Here is a 14,407-nt window from a genome sequence, read left to right as displayed (position 1 = left end):
AGGAACTGGCCGGGGTCACAGAGCACAGCAGGGGCTCTGGAGCATTCTCCACATTCACTCGTGACACAGCCCAGACACACACACTGGAGCCATGCCACCCAGTTACTCCTTGGAGCCGGGGCAGGGCTTAGGGCGGGGTCCTGCATGGTGTTTTGGTTTGCTAGGCTGTTCTGTTAGTTGCTTAGTGTCTGAGACAGGGGCTCACTGTGTACCCAAGCTGCTTCCAGCTCTCCATTCCCTAGCTTCGACCTTCCTGGTGCTGGGATGGCAGGTGGGCATGGCACCTGGCTACACAGGACATCTCAGAGCGGGGGAGCTGTGTTCTCTGGCACAGTGCAGGCTGAGGTGCCTGGCAGGGTGGGGCGCGCTTGGCCTCCCAGCCTCTGAAGCCCTGGGCCCTGATGGCAAGCTGTGTCCTGGGGTGTGAGCGCCTTGTCCTGTGGGGTGGGGTGGGGTGCTGTAACCTCAAGCAGTGGAGCTGAGAGTGGGGGTCAGGTCACGGAGCCGCTTCCAGAGGGACGGACGTGGTCTTGAGGAGTGAGGAAGTTCTCACCAGGGCGCGTGAGCAGAAAGCTGGGCTGCCCCACACAGAGCTCCAGAGTGCTGTATTGGGGCAGTTTGCAAACACCCCAAATCGGAGGGTTTCATGAGAGCTGGCTGGACAGCAGTGGGGGGGGGGATGGAGCCCCTCCCTCTCCTCCACTCCAAGGCTGGAGAGAGGAGCAGGGAGGCATGGGAGTGGTGGGTGGGGTGTCCCGGTCCTTGTGGGGAGGCTCTGCCAGGGTCCAAAGGGCAGTCAAGGAGGACTCGCAGTGGGACGGACAGGGGGATGGGCAGGGGATGGACAGGGGACACAGCTGAAGGACATATGTGCATGGGGACACTTGTACCTTGCTGTCTTCTTGAGCTACATTTGGAGCCACTGGGAGGAGAGGACAAAGTGGGATACGCTTCTAGCAGCCAAGGGCTTCTTCAACTGTGGCTTGTGGTTCTGGACAAACCACAGATCATTCTGTGGAGATGTTAATTAGGGGGCAGAGACCTGCGCTGGCCGCTGGCTGTTGCCTGGCCAGAGAGCTGGTGGCCGCAGCCCACAGTGGAATTCCCTGCTGCCCTGCAGACACTTCATCCCTGTGATTTTTTCACCGTGCCTGCAGCCGCCTGGAATAGAAAGCACAGACTGCCAGCAGGAAACGGACTGGGTGCCACCCAGGGACACCTACACTTTCCTGCCTTGTGCATGCATATGTGTGTGCATGTGTGTGAACGTGTGTGTGTGTGTGTGTGTGTGTGTGTGTGTGTGTGTGTGTGATGGTCCTGGGGCTTGAACTTGGGGCCTGGGTTCTATTCTTGAGCTCTTTTTGCTCAAGGCTCTACCACCAGAGCCACAGTTCTTGGGGGATGGTTAGTTGGAGATAAGAGTCTCATGGACTTTCCTGCTCGGGCTGGCTTTGAACCACGATCTTCAGATCTTAGTCTCCTGAGTAGCTAGGATGACAGGTATGAGCCACGGGTGCCTGGCTAATTTCCTGCCTTTTTAGTCTTTAAAGGGCAGAGCAAAAGGACCTGAAGCCTGTGGACTCTAAGGTGCCCAGTGTGTGTTCATGCATGTGTGCATATGTGTGTGCATGTAGGTGTGTGTGTCATTTAGTACTGCTCCCCTAGGCCGAAGGAACTCCCTCATGCTTAGAGATGGCCGCACAGGTCCATCACCGACTCCCAAGGCACCTGTGATGGCGGGGTCAGGAGGTTCAGGACCAACATGTGCCCTGGGGGTGGCTCCGAGGTCATGGCAGTCTCCTCCCTGCACTGAGGCAGAAGGAGGCCAGCCAGGCCACCCAGGGACCGCAGCCCTCCCTGCGCTGACCAGAGTCCAGGGCCAGGTTACACAGTACAGCTTAACGGAGGGCTGGGGGCAGAGGGGTGGGGCTCCTGGAGAGTCAGCAGCCCTGGGGCCACAGTGGGGGCTGTCACCTATGGGATGGGCGTTTGTGGTCACTCCTGAGCTTTGTGGGGAGTGTTGCTCAGTGTCTCGGTGCTGGACACAGGTGTCCTCGGCCTCTGTGTGCTGTGTGTCTTAGAGAAAAGCCTTTAACCTCTCAGAACCTTCTTTACTTACCCCTGAGCCGGAGGGCAGGGAACCCAATGGAGTGTGCCTAAGTGATTCCTTCTAGCACCTTCAAACCGTTGGCTCTGGTTCATTTGCTTGCTTGCTCAGTTTTCCTGGAAGTTGTTTAATCTCAAACCCTGATCTACCAAGGCCGGCCTTCCCTGGGCACCTCGGGGTGCTGCTGAGTCTGCCAGGGCCTCCTGACCCCTCTGCCTGCCCCTCCCGGCGTTCATGCCATCACACTCCGGCTTCCACCTGACCTTTGCCCTCCCCGGGTCTCAGTCTCGAGGGAGAGGGGTGGGGGGAGGGTTAGACATATTCTAAATGCTTGCCCACTTCAGAGCCAGGTAGAGCTGCAGTCTTGTCACAATGTCAACCCCAGTAGGGGACAGACAGTCCAATGTGTCCCCTCCCCCAGCATGTTCCAGGCTCTCAGCTGTCACGCGAGCATGGAGGGAGCTATCTGGTCCTCAGTGACACAGCCCCAGGACCCAGGGCAGAGGAAGAGGCAGAGAACAAACCAGTGTGCTCACCCATGCACGCCACCACACCTGTCCTCTGAAATCCAGGGGACAGCAGGATGGCTAGAGAGGGGGACCTGCCAGGAAAAGCTGGCCAGGGCTGTTAACAGTGTCTGTGGAGAAGCCTTTGTGACTCAGGTTCCTCTCCTCCCACAGCAAGACACTCTTAACAAAGGAAAGGCTGAGCTGCATGGCTCACACCTATAATCCTAGCCACGAAAAAGACTGAGATCTAAAGATCCCGTTATGAAGCCAGCCCTGCAGCCCTGGGCAGAAAAGTCTGAGAGACTCTCTATCTCCAATGACCCACTAAAAAGATGGAAGTGGAGGTGTGACTCAAGTGGTAGAGCACCAGCCTTGAGCAGAAAAAGCTGAGGGACAGCACCTAGCCCCTGAGTGCAAGTACTAGTAGTGGTGCTCACGCGCGCACACACACGCACGCACACACACAAGCACTGTTCCTTTTGGAAGTGCTGTCCTCACTGTTTTCCCTCTTCCAGAACCCAACTAGTCTCCATCTACTCTAGAAGGGTTAGCTCATTCTCAGGGCATCCACATTGAGGCCTATACTAGTCAAATCTCAGCAGTCCTAAAACCCTCTGCCCCTAGCTCCAAGGCCCTGCAAACTCCCTGCGACCGCAGCCCTGGGGTTGGCCCTCTTTGCCTCCTCCTTCTCCTCCTTTCACTGGAGGCGTGGGAAGGTTGCAGGCTCAACGGGGTCCTCTGTGAGCAGACCATTCTTTCCTTTTGGAGCACAAAGCAGCCACTGTGGTTGGGAGCAGCAGAAAATGCAAATGGCGCCTTGGGTGTGGCCAGGGCCCAGGGCCCCAGTGCTGGCCAGTGTTTGTCCTTGAGGTATCCTTGCTTTTCATTCCAGCAGGCAGAAACCTAAAGCTAACTTAACACTCATTGTGCCATGGCAGGATCGTGGCCACAACCTGGTAAGTGGTGTGATTGGTCCAGAGGACTGGAGATTAATCACGGCACTAGGGAGCGCAAGGTGCCCTAGACCATAGAGAGGGGGTTTACAGAAGCTGTGGGCCCAGGAGGGAGAAATATTGCAGAGTTCTTTGAGATTTGGGAAGTGTCCAGGATTGCTCAGCTTCTTGAACCTGGGGCTGGAAACATAGCTTATGGTACAGTTTGCCTAGCATGTGGAAGGCCCAGGGTTTGGTTCTTTTTTTTGTTTTGTTTTGGTCGGTCGTGGGGCTTGAACTCTGGGCTTGAGCACTGTCTCTGCGCTCTTCAGCTGAAGGCAAGTGCTCTACCACTTGAGCCACAGCGCCATTTCCGGCTTTTTTTTCTGCTTATGTGGTGCTGAGGAATCGAACCCAGGACCTCACGCATGCAAGGCAAGTGCTCTACCACTAAGCCACCTTCCCAGCCCAGGATTTGGATCTTTAACACTGAAAAACAAGCAGATAAAAAAAAAAAAACCAGAGTGGAATTTGTTATTGTAAATAAACCTCTTGTTCTACATAAATATTCATTTGAGCACCTCATTTTGCATTTATGATTTTTTTTCTTTCTTTAAAGGGATCTCTGATATTGAATACAATAGACTTTAGGCCCTATCAAAACTAGTGTTGATACAGCTTCTTCTCCTCCTCCTCCTTCTCCTTCTCCCTCTTCTTCTTTCTTCTTGTGTGTGTGTGTGTGTGTCTGTGTCTGTGTGTCTGTCTGTGTGTGTGACTGTGTGTCTGTGTGTCTGTGTTTTTGTCTGTATCTGTGTGTCTGTGTGCACTCATACTAGGGCTTAAACTCAGAGCCTAGCTATTTAGGAGGACGAGACCTGAGGATCCTGGTTTGAAGTCAGCCCCAAAAGAAAGTCTATGAAACTCTTATCTCCAATTAATCAACAAAAAGCTGGAAGTGAAGATGTGGCTTAAGTGGTAGAGCACCAGCCTTGAGTGGAAAGAACTAAACAAGTGTATGAGGCCCTGATTTTAAGCCCCAGGGTGTATGCACTGGTGTGTGTATGCACATGCACACACACACACACACACACACACACACACACACACAAATTCTAAAGACAGATAAAAGTGTTTGTAAATGGTGTATGTACTCTCAAGTTAATTCTCTACTTTTAACAACAGGCATGGGAAGGTCTGTGAAGATCTATGAAATATTACAAGATATATCGGTCATCACTGGCCTCCCAAGGAAATCCCTCCCTTGGGGAACTCTCTACTCCTTAAACTAGAAGCTTCCCCAAAAGGAGCCATCAGCCTCCCTGCTCCCCCTTCCCCCTCCCCCTCCCCCTTCTCCCTTCCCCCTCCCCCTCCCCCCGCCCAAGCCAGTCTTGCTGCTAAGATGCAGGTGCATGTTTGGGCTCTGTTTATTGAAGGATTGATCTCAGGTGCACACATATGTCAGGCAAAACCCCAGGATGCACAGATGTGTTTGACAAGGCCATCAGACCTGAGCTTGGCTATGAACATTTCATTGTGGGTCTAGCCTGTAAGGCTCTGAAGCCAAGTTGTGAGACCAGGAAAGGGTTAAGAGGTTGGAAGACAGAACTGGACCCTGTGAAGGTCAAACGGTCTAGGCAAGACAGGCAGAGCAGTTTGAACATTAAAAAGCTTGAGACCTTGGTTAAGGGAATGCTTACTCAATTCTCTGCCCGTACCTGCCGTCAAACCCGCCCATACCAAGCTCAAGTCTCCTCACTCAGACTCTATAAAACCCTTGACTCAACCTCCCCCCACACTCAGCCTCCAAGCCCATGGGAAGGCTGGATCGTATGCTGTTTGTGCCTCAATAAACAATCGTAGCCTGTTGAGAATAGAGTCCGGCTTTTTCCGTTTCCTTTCTCTTCCATTTTCCTAGCATCTGGTGCCAAAACCCAGGAGAGGAAAAGAGCCAGGAGTAACTGGGTCCTCGACCCACCTCCTGGCTTCCTCTCATGGAGCCTTTTACTACCCTCCACTGGGGGCACAGAACCCCTCTGCCTCTTTCTCCTCTGTCTTCCTCTTACTACCCCCTCTCTTCTATCCCTGGACTCTTGATCTCCAGGCAGGAGGCCTCTGACATTTAATTGACTCCATCTACCACGCAAAAGCCTTCAGGACAAGGTAAACAACCACAGTCCACTGTGGAGGCACACCAACATGGCCCTGGAAACTCTAAGAGTCCCTCCCTTCCTGTCTGAGGGGTCCCCAGAGACTCCAAGGGTCGCTCAGGGTTTGCTGACCCCCAACACCCTTTCATTAGGAGCTTGGGATCCATCCATTTGCCTTCCCCTTCGGGGACACCTGAAGCAGTGGGACAGGTCTCTCTGTGGTCCTACCAAGATTTCCAAAATGGGTTCCAAATTGTCTGTTCCCAGATACACTCCACTGGCTTGCCTGAGGTCTAACCTTAAGACTCTCTGGCTGACTGATTTATAGTTAAAAAAATCAACTCACTTATCTACTAAAATCTGGCCTCACTATCCTTTGGACAATGGCCACCATTGGCCCAAATTTGGAACCTGTAATTTTAATATTCTTATTGATTTACACAATTTTCTCCAATGGAATGGCAGAGAGTCCAAGGCCCCATATGCCCAAACCTTTTTCTACCTTTGTTCACAACTCTCTCCCTTTGGGGCTGTAATTTTAATATTCTTATTGATTTACACAATTTTCTCCAATGGAATGGCAGAGAGTCCAAGGCCCCATATGCCCAAACCTTTTTCTACCTTTGTTCACAACTCTCTCCTTTTGGGGCTGGGAAGGTAGCTCAGTGGTAGAGTGCTTGCCTTGCATGCATGAGGCCGTGGGTTTGATTTCTCAGTATCACATGAGCAGAAAAAGCTGGAAGTGGTTCTGTGGCTCAAGTGGTAGAGTGCTCACCTTGAGCTGAAGAGCTGAGGGATAGCACCCAGGCCCAGAGTTCAAGCCCCACGACTGACCAAAAAACAAACAAACAAAAACAAAAAAACCTCTCTCTGCTCCTCCTGCTCTACAGCCCTAGGCCCTCTTTGTCAACAAACACCTCTAAAACCTAAATCCTCCTCTACTGAGACCCAGCCCCTACCTAGCACCCTAGCTCTCAATTCCTCTGAGGGCACCCTCCTCCTTCCTGTCCACCTTCGGGGTCAGTCCGTGCCTCCTATTAAAAAGGAGTTACAACGCTTAAAAAGGGGGCCTAGGACCCTCCAAAGTAAAATCCCAGACTTGTTTTTTTTAATGTCAGGGAAGAGGAAATAAAGGGGAAACAGGAACAGGAATGGAAACCAAAAGGAGACAAAACCACGACCAAGTCTGCTAGAACCACACCCTCCCAATTCAGTTCAAAGAGGTAGGGTCAGCCCCGGGGTCCTTGTTTCAGGTACAATCAGATGGGACATTGGCCCAGGGAGAGTCCAAACCCAAAACCTGCCACCAAATCTGCCCCAGCTGTGGACAATGGGGACTGGAGAGAATGTCCTGAGGCCCGCTTGACGCCCCCAAGCTGACTGCCTGACCTCCATACTTCCCTTCCCACTTCATGCCATCACTAACACGAGAGGGCCCAGATTCCTAAGCCTAAGCCTGTTCTCCATCTTTACTCTTATAACTACATTCTTCCTCTCTACAGCGGGTCCCAATTCTTTAAGTGAAAACTGTCTGTCTTCTCAAAGCAAGGGACTTCTGTGGACCTTAGCCCCTATGCCTGCCTGCCTGCTTGTGTGGCTGCCACCCCCAAAATGGGCCTCTGTTCAGGCTCCTTCAGTAATCTTTCATTGATAGCAGCTGGCTGGCAAACACACTGTGGCCAGCTTCCCTCTCTTACTTCTCTCCCCTTGTCCTCCTGAATCCACAGAGTCTTTCAAAAAGTTGTTTTGTTACAAACCACTCCAGTTTCTTGTAGTCCTTATCATCTGACAGACCTCTGAAGCCAATTACCTGCTGTTCTATACCTTTTACTCCTTTTTAAGTTTCCTAAGGCCTCCTAATAACAGGATGTTGTCTTCCCATATCCATAACCTTGTCATGTTCAGTTTCATAAGCTATTGTGCCCCACAGCTTGTTCCAGCACAAAGCTGCCACCTGCCTAATCCCCAGCCAAACAGCCTGCCCAACCCCTGGAAAGGCCAGCGGATTCCTCCACCTCACTTCCCACCACACAGACGCCATGGCCTGGGCACTCATCAAAGCTGGTCAAGCCCCACCCCTCTCCCCAATTCTCTCTGCAGGCCCTAGAGACTGACACCTAAAAAGAGACAAAGGCCACATGGTGGGTTTTCACTGGATTCCCCACTCTTCCACCAAGCTTACTCATCTTCACTCCTCTAGGTGTTCAAAGGTCAATTCATATGCTAATGTGTCTCGTTACCAAAATTGTTTTATGTCTTGAGTTTTGCCTTGTATTTTATTTGGTGTTACCTGTATATCCAACACTGACCATATGGTCCTATCATATAATGGGCAAAATGTCTTTTGCCACCCACTGGAATTCTAAAAAAACTGCTGATTTTCATTTTTTTAACACCTAAGCACACCTTAAAACTTTTGCGTACATGTGTGTATGTGTGTCTCACTTTAATACATAAAATCTGTCATCATGGTGTTAAAAAAGAGTCTTTTCTACTAAAGTCTTTTCTACTAAAACTAACATACTTCTACCTTAAATATTAATAGTTTTATACTAATATTTCCTAAAATTATTTGTTCCTTAACTGCAATTGTAACTATTATCTGTACTGCTTATAAACTGCAGCCATGTGAGAAATGTAAATGTCAAAGAAGTTAATTACCAACTGTGCTACTCGTTAAAAAAAAAATCTTTACCAATAAAAGCAATAAAAGGAATGAGACCCAGCCCAGCTCCTAGCCAGCTGTAATTAAACAAGCAAACCGTAAAGCCCTTTTCTAACCCTGGTAATCAATTACATAAAATGTGAGCCTAACTCCTTGATAAGGAGGAAGGACAGAATGGATTGGGATAAGTACTTAAAGAACTACTCTGTCCCAGCAACCTGACTGTGGGTGGAGCCACAGCAAATTTCAAGCTGCAAAGAAGTTCATCAGATTTGGGTAAAAATAAATGTGTATAAACGTTATGACACTATATTAAGGTTTAGTTTAAACTAATTTTCCCTTAAATATTTGTTTATGTCAAGAACCTTCAAACACCTTTTAACTAAAATGCTGTTTTTCACTAATATCCATTTCCCAAGTATGTAAACTGCTTTAAATATAAAGCTGACAATGGTTTCAACTTTAAGTACTATCCTAAAGTGCTATATTCAGTTAATCAGCTGCTATTTCAAAACTTTCATCATGTCTACTAAGTTTTGTCATTGCAGATTTTATCCTCTACAGCAGGATAAATAACTCTTACAAATATTTATTGGTCAAAATTAACTTTTTTTTTTTTTGGTCATAGGTCTTGAACTCTGGACCTGGGCACCCATCCCTCAGCAATTCAGCTCAAGGCTAGTGCTCTACCACTTGAGCCATAGCACCATTTCTGGTTTTCTGGTGGTTAATTGGAGATAAGAGTCTCATGGACTTTTGGGCTGGGAAGGTGGTTCAGTGGTAGAGCACTTGCCTTGTGTGCCTGAGGCCCTGGGTTCGATTCCTCAACACCACATAAGAAAAAAGAAAAAAGCCAGAAGTGGCACTATGGCTCAAGTGGTAGAGTGCTAGCCTTGAGCTGAAGAGCTGAGGGACAACGCCCAGGCCCAGAGTTCAGACTCCACGATCGGACCCCCCACCCCCCCCCCCAAAAAAAAAAGAGTCTCATGGACTTTCTTGCCTGGGCTGGCTTTGAACCGTGATCCTCAGATCTCAGCCTTCTGAGTAGCTAGGATTACAGGCGTGAGCCACCAGCACCTGGCAAACGTCTATTCTTAACAAGTTCCAGGTAGACCCTGCTTACGAGCTGTTTCTGTTGATCTCCTTGTTGCTTCAATTGGAAATAAAAAGGGTCTTGTGACAAAAACTAAATGTAAGTCATCAATGTAAAACATTCCATCAGCCAACTGGGACACACCATCCCAGCAACAAACCAATGACCAACAAAGAGCAGATACCACCAGTACAAAGCTTGCCCTGGCAACAAGGGATCCTGGAGAGGAGTGAGAGGGGATGGTGTCACATTCCCAGTGGAGTCACTTTGTGCCTGCCCTTTCAAAACTAACCACAGCTGGGAGATCAGGGAAACAGTTAGTAAGCATGCCTGTCTGATGTCCATGCCTGTCTATCTTCTAACTGGACAGGAACTTTAACAAACCATAAACACTCCCTTCCTGCCCCTGGTCTAGTTATGTGGAAACTCCTTGGGTGCTAGTTTCTTAACCTTCTTCAAAAGTTTCTCTTTTACAGGATAACAGCCCTCACTCAGCATACCACCTGGGAACAAGTCAAGGCCATCCTACCACTTCAGGCAACCACAGGCTTCAGAGGCTTCTGCTTACACCGCCCTGCCCTGCCCAACGCAGACCTGGACCCTGAAGACCCCAGCCCCAGTGACTCCTCGATGCCCTTACATCCGCAGAAAGTAGTCAAAAAAGACCATGACTCCCCTCAACTTTTTATACCCCTTCAGGGTTTCACATGATGGGAATCTGCTTTGTTTTCACAATCCTGTGCTGCTCCCACGGCCCACTGGCCACCCTCCCCTGGAACCCCTCCTAGTTCTCAGGAACACCTCACCCCTGACCCTTATCTAAAAGTGCAGGACTGGCAGCGTCAGGACGAAGCTGCTGCCGTAAAACCCCAAATGGGACTGTTTATACCATAAATCCCAGACAGGACAGTTCAGACAACAAATCCCCAACAGGACTGGACAAAAATTCCAAAATAAAGAGTCTAACCTCTTTCCTGGTCTCCTCTTCCAGCTCAATCTTTTTATCTATCCAAAGACCCTATCTGAAGGACTTTGCTCTCCCTCTTGGATGGATCTAAAGATGGGATTATCCAGGAGCACACAGATACCAGGCAAAACACAGACAGGGCAAGCAGACCTGAGCCTGGCTGCAAAAATTCCTGTAGGCCTGGCTGTGAGTCCAGGAAAGGATTAACAGGTTCAAAGACAGAATTGGACCCTGAGAAGGTCGAACCATCTAGGCAAGACAGATGCAGGGCTGTTTGAACATAAAAAATCTTGAGACCTTGGATACGGGAATACTTACACCCTAGTCTCTGCTTGCGTCTGCAGTCACTCTCCTATTGTAAACCCAAGGAACCCCTGTCTCATTGCTCAGATGCTTTAAAACCCCTGATTCAACACCCCTACCCTGCCCCCGAACTCAGCCTCTAAACCCTCAGGAAGGCTGTGGTTCCTCTGTTTGTGCCTCAATAAACAATCCTAGACTGTTGAGAATAGAGTCCAGCTTTTGCCTTTTTCCTTCTCTTCCATTTCCCTAACATTGATATTGGCTGCCTCTTTCCCAGGCTGAGTTGTAAGCCTGGGACTTGGAGAAGCAGGAACTTCATAAGATTTTTCTAGAAAGAGACCCACTCTCCCAACACCCTTTCCGACCCTTTTCCCAGGCCTGCCCTGACTATAGCAGTTGGTGAGGCGACATGAGTGCTTTGGCTTTCCTTTGTGTCTCTATGGGGCTGCATGGTGCACTGTGCCTAGGGAGATGTGGGTGGGAATCTGGCTGGAGATTGCTTGGTGAGTCCTTCCTTCCTGATATAGGACCAGCTGCCTTGAATGTGAGCGCCATGGCTGGGGCCTGTGGTAGCCGCACAGGCAGCAAGGCCATTATGGAACCAGTTCCACTGCATTACTGGGTGTTGTCCCTGCTTTTCCACCTTGCATCCTCCAATACACCTGGAGGTTTTGTGAGCAACCTCATGGGCCTATTAATGAATTCTTTTCCTCCTTGAATTAACTGAGCCTTATTTCCTTCTTTATTTCTTTTTTATTTTATTTATTTATTTGCCAATCTTGGGGCTTGAACTCAAGGTCTGGGCACTGTCTCTGTGCTTTCTGCTCAAGGCTAGAGCTCTACCATTGGAGCCACAGTGCCACTTCTGGCCTTTTCTGTTCATGTGGCGCTGAGGAATGGAACCCAGAGCTTGATGCATGTTAGGCAAGCACTCCACCACGGAGCCACATTCCCAGCCCCAACAGAACCTTATTTCTGTTGCTGGCAACAAGTAGTCAGGGAAACAGAAAAGAATAGCAGGGGAAGCATTGGCAACAACTTACTCTCATGACAAGGAGAATGCCAGTTTGCTTCTCTGGTGTGAGTGTGTGTGTGTGTGTGTGAGAGAGAGAGAGAGAGAGAGGAGAGAGAGAGAGAGAGAGAGAGAGGAGAGAGAGAGAGAGAGAGAGAGAGGAGAGAGAGAGAGAGAGAGAGAGAGAGAGAGAGAGAGAGAGGAGAGAGAGAGAGAGAGAGAGAGAGAGAGAGAGAGAGAGAGAGAGAGAGAGAGAGAGGAGAGAGAGAGAGAGAGAGAGAGAGAGAGAGAGAGAGAGAGAGAGAGAGAGAGAGAGAGAGAGAGAGAGAGAGAGAGAGAGAATGCCTTCAGACAATGAAAATTCCAGTAGTGATTAGGTCGCGCATGACTCGGATGGTCACCTGTAACAAGGTTTGCCCAGGGCTTCCACTAAAGGAAAACTTTGAAAATGGGGTCAATTGTATGAAGAGGAACAAAGAGTTCCCATAAAGGGCCATGGTGGAAAGAAGTGGTGGATTCCTGAAAAGTGAATAGCACAGTCTTAAATTCTGATTTAATGCCAGACTGGGCTCAAAAAACATGTACCTTTTTTTTTTTTTTTAAATTTTACAGCCACCATGAAACACTCTGGGGACCTGCAGGGGCTGTGTTACCTCTGGGAAAGGCACAGACTTCTCTTGTCACTTCTGTGACAGTTGTGGGGCCCATGCCAAGAGCGGGTAGTGGGAAGTTGGGAGAGAGGGAGGAGGGACAGAGAATTCAATTGCACAAAGCTCCCCTTGTCCCAGAGAGCACCCCAGAACTCCAGTTCCTCAGAGTCCAAACTTGGCAAACTGCCTTTTGAGTGAAGCCAGCCGGGGCAAAAAAGTGAGTGCAAGGCCCAATCTCAACCAATAAGCTGGTTGCGCAGATGCATGTCTGCAGTCCTGGCTATGTAGAAGGGGTGCATAGGAGGCATGCTGTCCAAGGCCGGCTCAGGCAGAAAGGCCAGAGAGCCTTTCTGGAAAATAAACGGAAGTAAATAAGGGCTGTAGGCATAGCTCAAGTGGTAGAGCAAGTAAGAGGTGCTGTATTCAAACCCCAATATTGGGAATAGATTGGCCCACCTTATGCCACCTCCTTCAGGGAGAGGCCTGGGGCTTGAGTGGGGTCACCTCCATGGACGGTGTGGGCCTGTGACAGGCGCTGTTGGAGCGCCTCAGTGTCTACGATTGGAAGCGGGTGACTCAGCTGGTGCCACAGCAGCCCAACAGGCCGACCCCGAGCCCACCCGTGCTCCTGACATTCTGAGGCCCCGACTCAGGGCAGACCTGGAGAAGAAATGGGGTGGGCTCACTCTGCCCCTTGGCAGCAGCTGCCTTTTTAAGAAGAGGGAAAATACGACCATTTCAGACTTGGTGATGGTGCCTGCCGGGAGACAAAGCCTGGAGAGCTAGTTCTACTGTTCCAATGTGAATGGTCTCCCACGATTTCTGCTATTGCGGGCTTGGTCCCTGGTGGGTGGAGCCATTTTGGAAAGTTCTAGTCACTTTGATTGGTAGGGCCTAAATGGACTTGAAGATTTATACCTGGTCCCTTCCTGTTCCCCTCTCTGCTTTCTGTCTGCCATAAGGTAAAAACAAACTGACAAATGAACAAACGGCCATCGCTAGGTGCTGGTGGCTTATATGTAAGCTACTCAGGAGACTGGTCTGAGGGACTGAAGTTCAAAGCCAGCTCAGGTAGGAAAGTCCTCAGGACTCTTATCACCAATCAACCACAAAAAGCTGGAAGTGGAGCTGTGACTCCAGTGACAAGCTCCATCCTTGACCACAAAAATCTCAGAACAGACCTAGGTCTTGAGTTCAAGCCCCAGGACCAGCGCGCGCGCGCGCGCACACACACACACACACACACACACACACACACACACACACTAACTCCCCTCATATGGTCCCACCACCTGGGACCAGACTACCCCCCACACCCACGGAATCCCTGAAAACCACCAGCCAAGTAAATCCTCCCTCCCTTTTACGTTGTTCAGAATCTCCTCTGAACCTGAAGCCCGGATATGATGCTTTGCATCACTCAGGAAACGTGGTCACTGAGAGGATGACACCGCTCTGTGGTTTCTGTTCCTTCACCTATGTCTCTGCTGTTCCTCTGGGCTGGCAGGCAGGGATTTGAACACACAAGAGAGCGAGACTCAGCGTCTGACTCCTCAGCCAGTGGGCTCCTCCTGAAACACCTGCTGCTGTGGCACCTGCCTCTGGCTCCTGGCGAGCCCAGCGGCCACGGAGAAAGGGTGCGCTGACCGGTTGAGATGCCTGAGAACTCGAAGGGGGTGGGCAGCCTTGCCTAGGAGGAGCAAAGCCTGGAGGTGGATCCCCACTGAGAGCAGGGCAGGGAGGGGCAGTCAACCATGGGCAGGGTCGTTAGGGATTAAGGAGAGGAGTCACACAGCAATTACAGCCTCGTGACCCGTTGCAAAACAAGAGAACTTCTGCTTGTGTTTCCTCCCCGTGTTCTGGTGGCTATTTTAAGCGCGTGCCCCTATCCCCATTCCTCTGCTTTTCCACATGGAGCCAAGGAGGGGCAGATCTCAAGTTGGATCACAAGACAGGGGATCTGTGGGAGAGGAGGGCATGGCTTCTCACTCATCCAGGGGTCCCGTGTTACCCCGTGTGTGA

Source organism: Dipodomys merriami, unplaced genomic scaffold, assembly GCF_024711535.1.
Source record: "Dipodomys merriami isolate MVZ:Mamm:240054 unplaced genomic scaffold, mDipMer1.0.p SCAF_4, whole genome shotgun sequence".
NCBI lineage: Eukaryota > Metazoa > Chordata > Mammalia > Rodentia > Heteromyidae > Dipodomys > Dipodomys merriami.
Note: the sequence above shows the minus strand (reverse complement) of the source record.